Consider the following 10873-nt stretch of genomic DNA (forward strand, 5'->3'; position numbering starts at 1 on the left):
AGACAGCCCCTGAATCTTTTGAAGAGACTGTGTGCCTTGCTCAGAAAGAAAATCATCCTGCTCAAGATTCTACAAGAGGAAGAGGTGGACGAAGAGGAAGAGGAAGATACTTCAGAGGCAGGGGGGCAGACATTCTCAAGGAGAAAAGGCAGATCTGCATTGCATTTGCTGCAAACGAAATGGATCACATGATGCTTCTACATGCAAGCTACCATGGGACAAAATTGAGCAGAAAAGAAACCAGCAGAAAGGTAAAATTGATGATACAGACAAAGGTAAAGCACCTGAATCTGCTCACTATATTGAGGCACAATGTAACATTGGAGTAAATGAAGATTTGTTTAATGCTTCACCTGCTTCTTCGAAAAATGATTGGTTGCTTGATTCAGGAGCAACCTGTCATATGAATTATAGAAAAGATTTTTTTGAAGATTTCACTGACAATGTTGATGGAGCAATATACTTTGCAGATCAGTCAAAAATTAAGCCATCAGGGCTTGGCACAATCAGGCTTAAACTGCCTGGTCTTCTAGACTTTCTTCTAGATCATGTTCTATATCTCCCACAGCTCAAGAGAAACTTGCTGTCCTTGGTCCACATCCGCCAGCAAGGTCACTCCATTCATATGTTTGATGGCAAGCTTGACGTAAGAAAAGCATCTGACCACTCACTTGTCATGAGGGGAATAGAAGAAGAAAGACTTCTCAAACTTCAAGGAAACTCTGCTCATGCACAACATTTCTTATATATTTCTCATCATGAAGAAGGCACACATCCATTAAGTTTATTATGGCATGCTAGATTTGGACATTTAAACTATGACAGTCTCCACTTATTGAAGAAAAATGGTGTTGCTGGTTTGGCTACAATTCCTAGGAAACATAAGCAATGTGATGCTTGCATTCTAGGAAAGCATAGCAAAGAGTCTTTTCATGATTCACATTCAAGAGCACATAGGAAGCTTGAACTCATTCATTCAGATTTATGTGGTCCAATGCCTGTTCCTTCTGCAAATGGAAATAAATATATCATGACATTTATTGATGATTACACCAGAATGTGTTGGGTTTATTTATTGAGGAACAAATCTGATGCCTTTCAAACATTCAAGAATTTTCATAAATGGATTGAAAATGATGCACAATATCATATTGGGTCTATTCACACTGATAATGGAAAAGAATATACATCAAATGAATTTGAAAATTATCTTCGCCAACATGGATCAAACATCAAACAATTGTGCCTTATAATCCCCAACAAAATGGTGTAGCTGAAAGAATGAATAGAGCAATCTTCAATATGGTACGATCCATGCTTTTCTTCAAAAATGTAAAGATAACTTTTTGGGCTGATGTTGTTCTATGTGCTACATATATAAAGAATAGGTGTCCATCTAATGCTATAAGAAACAAGACTCCTTATGAATTGTGGTATGGACATGTTCCTTCGGTAAAACATCTCAGGGTCTTTGGTTCCACCTGTTATGCTTTGATACCAAAGGTACATAGAAACAAACTTGGTGGTAGAAGTCGTAACTGTATCTTCCTGGGGTATTCAAACACCTCCAAAGCATACCATCTCTATGATGAAGTAAATAAAAAGTTTGTTGTACCTAGAGATGTAATTTTTCTTGAATCATCCAAATCTGATAATGTTGTTGAGTGGCAACTTGATCGCTTGGATAGATTCGCAAAAACGAAATCATTTCAAGAGTTTGATAATCAGATTCCACATCTTGAAGGGGGGATTCCTATACTAGAACAACATGTGGAATCTTCTTCTGAAGAACAATCTCCTCTGAATGAAACTCCAACAATGGATGATGCTTTAAGTGATGTAATTGATAGAATTGGGAGACTCAATCTTGATTCAGTCCCAACTCAATCAAAAGAGTAGCCTGGACCATCTCAGAAAGGTCCCCCAAAGTGGCTGATAAAGACACTTGAAAGTGTTCATCCTAATGAAATTGGAAAAAGAGGAACCAGAAATTCAAACCGACAAAATGGAGGTGATGTAGATGACTCTAATTCACCTGTTGATATGGATGTTACTTATGATTGTGACTTGAACTTGTCTACAGATTTTGAACCAACTTCCTTCAAAGAAGCTGCTTCTCATGATGAATGGAAAGAAGCGATGCAAAAGGAGTATGATGCCCTCATAAAGAATGACACTTGGAAGCTGGTTGATCCTCCATTTGGAACCAAATCAATTGGCTGCAAGTGGGTCTACAAGAACAAGTACAAATCTGATGGCTCACTTGACAAGCACAAAGCTAGGCTTGTGGAAAAAGGTTTTGAACAGAAGGAAGGGGTCGATTATGAGGAAACTTTTGTCCCCACAGCAAAATGGGCCACCATCCGGACACTCTTTGCAGTAGCAGCTTAGAATGGTTGGAAAGTCCATCAAATGGATGTAAAAACTGCATTCTTGAATGGAGATCTAAAAGAGAATGTTTTTATGTCCCAACTTGAAGGATTTGCTGTGAAAGGACATGAACATAAAGTATGCAAACTTGTGAAGTCCGTGTATGGCCTCAAACAAGCACCGCGAGCCTGGTATGAAAAACTAACTGAGCATCTTCTTAAACTCAACTTCAATCATTTTGATCTTAATGATGCAACTTTATTGGTCAAGAAAGTTGGCAAAACAGTTGTGTATCTTGTGGTATATGTAGATGATCTTTTAATGACAGGGAACAATGAAAGCTACATTGCATCCATAAAGAAGGAATTGGGGAAATGTTTTGAAATGACTGATTTGGGCTATGTTCATTACTATCTTGGCATTGAAGTAACCCAACATCCAAAATCCATATTTCTTTCTCAAAAGAAATACATTGGAGATTTGTTAAACAGAATTTGGCATGACAGAGTGCAATCCTCTTTCTACTCCAATGGAACAAGACTTAAAGCTCACATCTATTGAAGGAAAGGAATTTGAGGATGCAACAAAGTATAGAGAGCTTGTAGGAAGTCTCATCTACCTCACTACTACCAGACCAGACATTTCATTTACTGTTGGAATCCTCTCCAGGTTCATGCAAAAGCCTTGTGAGGGACATTGGTCTGCTGCAAAAAGAGTTCTAAGGTACTTGAAGGGAACTCAAGACCTTGGAATCAAGTATACACAGGTGGACGACTTTAGCTTGATCGGATACTCTGATTCAGACTTCGATGGAGACAAAGAAACTGGGGTATCTACTTCAGGATATGCTATGAGTCTTGGATCAGGAGTTGTCTCTTGGAGATCACGCAAACAATCAGTTCCAGCAGATTCCACAACTGAAGCAGAATACGTGGCAGCAGCTGAAGCAATGAAAGAAATTGTGTGGCTCAGGAAAATTCTTGAAGATTTGTAGGTAAAACAAGTACAATAAACTCCACTCATGATTGATAACACCTCTACAATAAAGTCAGCCAAGAATCCAAAGTTCCATGATCGAACAAAGCATATTAATACTAAATATCATCTGATTCGACATCATGTTGAGGCCAAAACAATCCATCTCCATCATTGTTCCACAAATGAGCAAATTGCAGACATCTTCACCAAAGCACTTGGAAAGGAAAAGCTTGAATGATTCAGAATGATGCTTGGACTCACCAACATCCCTTTAGATTAAGGGGGGGAATGTTGACACCTAATCTTCATGATTGGGGAATTTGTACATAAATAAATCAGGAATGTGAACAGTCATCGGAAGATGAACTGAACAATCACTCCTAATGTATATAACAATAACCTACCTATGGAATAATCAGATGAATTAGTTTTTTCTTCCTTTGGAGAGCTACTTCCTGGCCTAACAGAATCATGCAAACTCACACTAGACTTGACTTCTAATATTAGACTCGACTTGATTTTATTAACTTAACTCTTCATGAATTGGGTGCATATGAGAGTAATTACTATTTATAATAATCCCCCTTAATTACAACCATATGACTCAACCTTAACTTAATCATGACTAAACATAACTTAAACATGTATGTTGATCTAAGTCTCAACTAGGCTTACAATGACTCAATTTTTTTACAATGTTGGATTTTATTTGTTGTTTCTTCCAAATTCTATAAACTCAAAGATGCTTCATTCTCAACCGTGCTTTATTGGTTTGAGATCCATATTCCTTCATTTGTTGTTATTTCAATTTAATATTTATGAGTCTGTCTTCTACAACTTCCTCGTCAAATATTTGTTCACACATGGGTTGTTGACACAACCCTTTATCTTCAAATTGTGAACCTTTCTTTTCTTCTTTCTCTTTATATTCTTGGTCTTCTTTCTGCCATATTTCTTGATATTAGAATTTGATCTCTTCTTGACTCCAATGTTAAAAGTTTGTTTGAACTATTTCTTCTTTGTCTTCAGAAACTTCTATGTCTTTTCTTGCATATTTCTCTTCATCTTCTCTTTTTAGTTACAATTGTAACTAGATTGTTATATTGTTTAATTGCAGACTCAAAATCAATGTTAAAAACATCTTCATTATGCTCTACAGTGAGAGATTATTCCTCTTCTTCCCTCTTCTTTTCCTTTTCCTTCTCTTCCTATGTCATTGCATCATAATCTTCATTTTCCATTTCTTTACCAACCTTTGTTGCTACAAACATGTTTTATTCCACTTAGCTTCTCGGTACAAGTAGATTTCTCTCACCAAATAACAACAAATCAATGAGATTAATCTATTGCATCATGTGCAACCATTCATCACTAGTTAATTGTTCTTCATCAAAGTTAACATCAACAAAATTTTCTTCTGCTATATCATGGGATATCTAAGCATGCACGTGCTCATTAACAATTTCAATTTCACTAAATTCATTTGTTGCTGGTGAATTCATTCCTGATCATATAATTGTCAATTCTATTATGCTAGGCTCTTGGATCTTGTTTCCGTCATAGAGCGATTTCTTGAATTTGTAATTTTTGTCTTCATGACCTTCAACTTCATAACCTAGAGGTTGCGACACATAGATTTCCTCTTCGAGAATGTTATTTAAGAAAGTTGATATGACATCTCTTTGATAGCAATTTGAAGGAATGGCAGAGGAAAGCACAAAATATGCACAAAATCACATGATATGCTTCTCAATTACTCTATTAAACACAAACTTGATTCTTCCATATACATACATTGAATTATAACTCATCCATAATCTTTCTTCTTTCTTCTCATTACAATGACCCAACCACAATTATATAAACACGAAACTGAGTAAATATGGAATCATGCAAACTTTAACTAAACTTGTCTTTTCTCTCGCCAACTAATTTGTCCAAGCTCACACTAGACTTGATTTTTGTTATTAAAATAGACTTATTTTTATTAAATTAACTTTTCATGTTTTGCATGCATAGAAAAGTAATAATATAAAATTTATAAAAAAATTAAATAAATAAATAACAAACTATTCTTCATGGATCACATAGGGATCGAAATAGTACATTCTCTATCAATACTCTAAAATTGAGAATTGTATTTGCACATCCCTACTTAAATAAAAAACTTTTCACAAATTTTTGTAGATAATTAATTTGTAGATTGATTTTTCATAAATTTTTATAGATTGATTTTTCACAAATTTTTGTAGATTGATTTTTCACAAATTTTTATAGATAATTAGTTTGTATCGAAGAATTTCCCCACGCTTGCTTTATTTCTGTAAAGCACTATATGCGGCAATTTTTGATTCCTTGGTTCGTAGTATCGATGGCTTTTATGAATTATCGAGTTCTTCCGCATGAGTGTTTAGTACATCTCATGATTTCTTGACAGGAAAATGATCTCTATGTACAACATTTTGTGATAGTGGAAGACCACTTACCGAATGAAGACAACCACCGATACATGATACATGTATTACTTAAAAATTAGAGATACATGATGAGGATTTCAATCCTCTTCAAAAAACTACTCAGGTCAAAATTGAGATTGGAATTCCCCATACAACACCAAGTGTAGAAGTTCTCATACACAACAATATTCCATAGTCGACACCAATTCATTTAATCCACAATGTTACACCATAATCGATATATATACTAATAAAACTAAGACCATCATAAACACCATAAGTGACACATAAACAACTAATGCATACTAAAACACCATAACTGACATATATATGAATAGAAACTAAGACCATAAGAAAAGACAAAAGCCCTATTAACAAGGGAGAAGTCAAACATAAAAGCCATTAGACTACAAAACCAACCAGCTAAATCACTACTCACTTTTCGAAGAGGAGATTGTCACAGGAGCCCTCATGCTCGAACTTGTTGGATCTAACAGAGCCCTGCTATCAGGTTCACACGAAATGTTTCCCTCCACATGCGTCAGGCGAGAATCAATCATGTACAAGGAGAGGTGTTGATTTCTAAGCATCCTTTTAATGCCTTCCAAGGTGGAAAATACTCTATACTACTCCACTTGCTTGTCTTTCACGAGTAGACCTAACAAAGTTTTCATTTGCTAGTGTAAAGCCACATAATTCAAATGTTCCTTCTTCTTTCCCCTATTGTGACGAGGGTCAGGAAACCAAGACAACATGTCCTCCATGATTTTTGGATCATAATGGGATTTTTTCTCAACCCTCACTTGAGTTTCCAAATTACGAATATCTTTCCTCGTATCCAGTGGAATGACATTGAAGTAGGTGGCATTCAAGTAGTGAGAAAAGAGTCTCACTCTGCGGAGCACTTCCACCTCCCAGTCTATAGCACATTCACTATCTCGATGGCATAGTTGAGACTCGAGGAGCACACTTGGAGCACCTATTGTAAATTCCTCTTCTTGGAAAGAAAGAAGAGAAAAAACTAGACACACCCATTGTACGACCAAGATTTCAACCCACTAAATTGTCCCCTAAAACTGAATACACAAACCTCAGACTCAATGAAGGCACTTGCATGGAGAGAAGATGTCACAACAACTTCTAGAGAGGACCTCTACCCCAACACCATTTAAAAAAAGCACAAACATAGATAAAATAGAGAACCATGTATGCCTAGGACTCGCATACATTCATAATAGTCGACCCCCAAGAGCACTACTGGCATATTTTTAAAATTCATGTAATGACACTCACATTCCCTAACCCAACCAATATCCACTTGCCCAAACATTAACATATCAGAGAAGCCGCAAAACAAAGGATGCATGTAGGGTACCAAGCCTTCTTGACCCCAATCCATAAATTGAGATTGGAGCTCAAGACATGAAACCACTAACCCTAACAACTCAGATCTGGACAAAATGCTACAGATAGACAAAATAGTCAGATGAAGAAAACAATTGACTTGAATTTCCATGTTGCGAGCAATAAATGAAAAATTCACCAACCCATTATAATTCTAGTCTCTAAGAAACCCTACATAAACCTGAACTCCAAGGGAACCTTGTTTTTTCCTCCAACACCCTTGCAGGCTAGCACATTCATGTCTCACTGCCTCAGTTGCCAACTCATGCCCAAACATAGAGCTCCCCAATCCCGACCAGAACGCAATGCATGCAATGGTAGGTTGAGGACCAAACCTCACCTCGACTAAAACCAAGGACATCATATTCCAATCCCTTCATAAGATATGTATTTAATGGTCAGTCCCAATTGGAGATCTACATGCAGATGCATGCGAGGGTTGGTCACATCCCTTTTACATAAATGCACAGCACATTGGAAGGGTGTTGTCCCTGAAAATACCTCCTCATTAGCTCAAAGGATATCACTATGCTTTTCTTTGAAATACATTGTCTTTTCTAGCCTACTTAAGACTATCAATGCAAGTTATGTACCATGAGGACAACATTATCCTAGCCTGTAACACTATGTCTCTCCATCTAACTTGTATTACCAAATTCCCACTTAATCACAAGGCAAAAATCCTGAGTTAACTCACTTTGACACTCTTGTTCACTTGAAAAAACTCTTAAAAGGTGTAATGTGATCACCTTTTAGTCATATATAGCTTTTTCCTAAACAAACAAAGCATACAAAAGTGAGAAAAATCCATAAAGAATTAAATCAAGAGGAAACATCACTCACCATATAGAGTTTGCCCAAATTGAACTAAAGAAGAATTTGGTAATCTTAATAGCCTCCAATTGCCTATATATTGAGGGCTTTGCCATTGAGAAAGGTATTGGAATGCATTATATTGTTATGATGTTCGACATCCTTATTGAGAAAGAGTTTTCGAGCTAAGAGCTAGAGAAGGTGTTGTTGCAACTTCATGCATTTGTTGTAAACTCCTTCGTATTAATTAATAATATAGATCGATTGTTCTTTCTTTTGAACTATTTTTCATTGGTCACTTCTTATGTTTAAATAATGATTATTTGGAACTTTGGCTTGTAAGTTATATTCAATGATGCTTAGGTGTTGATTTCTTATAATTTTGATTGATGATATTATTATGTTATGAAAGTTGCTTTGTTTTCCTTTTTTTGTAGGATTAGCCTTTAGAGCTAGTTGGGAGTGCTTCTTAACTACACTGATGACTCCAACTGATCTACATGCAAGTTCTTCTATAGCCTGTCTTTGTCAATCACTACTTTATTTCTTGCATTCATGAAAGAGTGAAGCCTTAGGACAATCTATCCCTTACCCTTTTTATCTCAATTTTTAGGAAAACTTGAGAGGGTGCTTGTTTGTAACCAAGCACAATTCCCTATAAGAGGGGGTGGTGGTCACAACCTCTAAAGCCCCCACTTCAACCTCATTAACACCCCCATTAGGCGAATAATAATTCGATAAGTTAAGGGCAAAAGCATGGATTTGGGTTACAGTTTTTAGCAAAAGAGGGCTCATTTTGGTGGAAAAAACAATGGATCGATCAATCCATTTAAGCACTTGATCGAGCTCATTTGGAGGTAAAATGGTTGGTTGATTCAGGGTTCAAAACAATCCCTTGATTAAGATACAATGCACGATTGAGCTATAGCACTTGATCTAACCCTTTTTTTGTTATATACCGCTCACGTAGTCTGCACACGCCATTTGCACAGACCATGGGAGATCGACGGAGAGTTTGAGAGTAGATCGACCGAGATTATTGGAGTTCAATCGAGCAATGGAGCGTTCAAAACAATCTTGTGAAGCACCCTGCCAACATTGCAGAGGCTCAAATGAAGGTAGGTATTCTATCCTTTCTCTTTATTATTTTTATTTTTTTTTGCAAAATGTAACAAATTAATTAAAAATAAAACCATATACAAAATCCATGAAAACAAATTAATTAAAAAAAACCATAAAAAACTACCAAAATCGCAAAAGAACCCTTCAAAAAATCTTAGAAAATCAACAAAACTAACCAAGAAAACCATAAAAAAATTTCAAACGAACTTAGAAAAGCACAAAACCAACCTAGAAACCATAAAAAACCCATTAAAAAAGCCTAGAAAATACTTCGGAACCACCAAAAAAACCATAATTTAGGTTTTAAATTTGTTTCTTACTTGTAATGTTTTGTGTATTAAATGCATATTTTCTAATCTCCAATAGTAAAAAAAAAAAATTCTAATTATTTTAAGTTTTAAAGTTTCTCTTTAGGAATTTTGTGAAATATTTTTTTTTTGTTATTTAAAATGCATTTAAATTTCCAACAAATTTGATCGAAAATGTACCCAAGAAAACTCCATAACACAAAACAGCTAAACTATAACCAATAAATACGTAAATCAGGAGCTTGAGATTGACAAGATGAATATGGTTGCTCGTAGTGAACCTCTATTTATACATTTTTTTATTATTATTATTTTAAATTTAAATTAATATATATATTAAATATTTTTCTAATAATAAATATAACATGAATCTAGTTTTAAAAATAAAATATTAATCTTTAAAGTTAAAAAAAATAAAAAAAATGTTATATATATATATATAACATCATGTCATTGTATATAATTATAACATTTTACATACCATATATATAACTATATAACATAACATGTGACTATATTTAACTACTCAAGGGAAGATAGCTATTCGTTTGTGCGGAAGGGGGTATTACACCTTCCTATTTGAAACAACGAAAGACAAAGATTTAATATTCATAAACGAACCTTATTTCATGGACTCGAGAGGTCTATACCTGAACAGATGAACACCAGACTTCGATCCCGAGATAGATGTGCCAAGTGAAGTCCTAGTGTGGGTTAGGTTACTGTATCTCCCCCTCCATTGTTGGGGTGATGACTCAGTAAAAGCTATTGAAAATGCAGTTGGTAAATATATAGACAAGTGTGAACCCAAAGAAAACATGCATGCTTGTGCAAGAATATGCATGGAATTAGAACTAGGGAAAGGTCTTCCAGAGGCGATAAGGATCAAGGTCGATTAGTGGACTCATATTCAGCAACTGGACTACGATCAAATACGCAAGGTATGTCACGAGTATGGTCATTTTGTAAATAGATGTAGTAAAAGAAAATACGTTGAAAATGATGAAGTACAAGAAAACACATGGAAGCAAATTAAAATAAAAAAACCTCTCAATAAACATAACACTTCGACCTCCTCATAGCCACAAGAGACAAATGAAACAACCCTTGTCCCTCTAGTAAATATTGTTCCTCCAGTCCTCACATCCCCAAACCATTTTGAACCTTTGGAAGAAGACCTGCCCTCCTCGAAATCCCCTTCCCCATCTCACAATGAAATAGTTCTCATATCTTCCCCTAACCATATTCCATCCCCCACACCGCCCTTTGTGGACCGAATTCTCACTAGAAACAAAGCAAAAGAAAACCTCCAAATATGGGATCAACCAAAAAATTGGGAAGGAAATCTAATAAAGAAATAAGGGACAAGGTTGTAGCTAAGAAAATGGCTATAGGAACACAATAGCCAATGGACTCTTTTCT

The sequence above is a fragment of the Pinus tabuliformis genome, chromosome 7 (assembly GCF_031772625.1).
Source record: "Pinus tabuliformis cultivar Carrire ecotype Pingquan chromosome 7, CPIR1, whole genome shotgun sequence".
Taxonomy (NCBI): Eukaryota; Viridiplantae; Streptophyta; class Pinopsida; order Pinales; family Pinaceae; genus Pinus; species Pinus tabuliformis.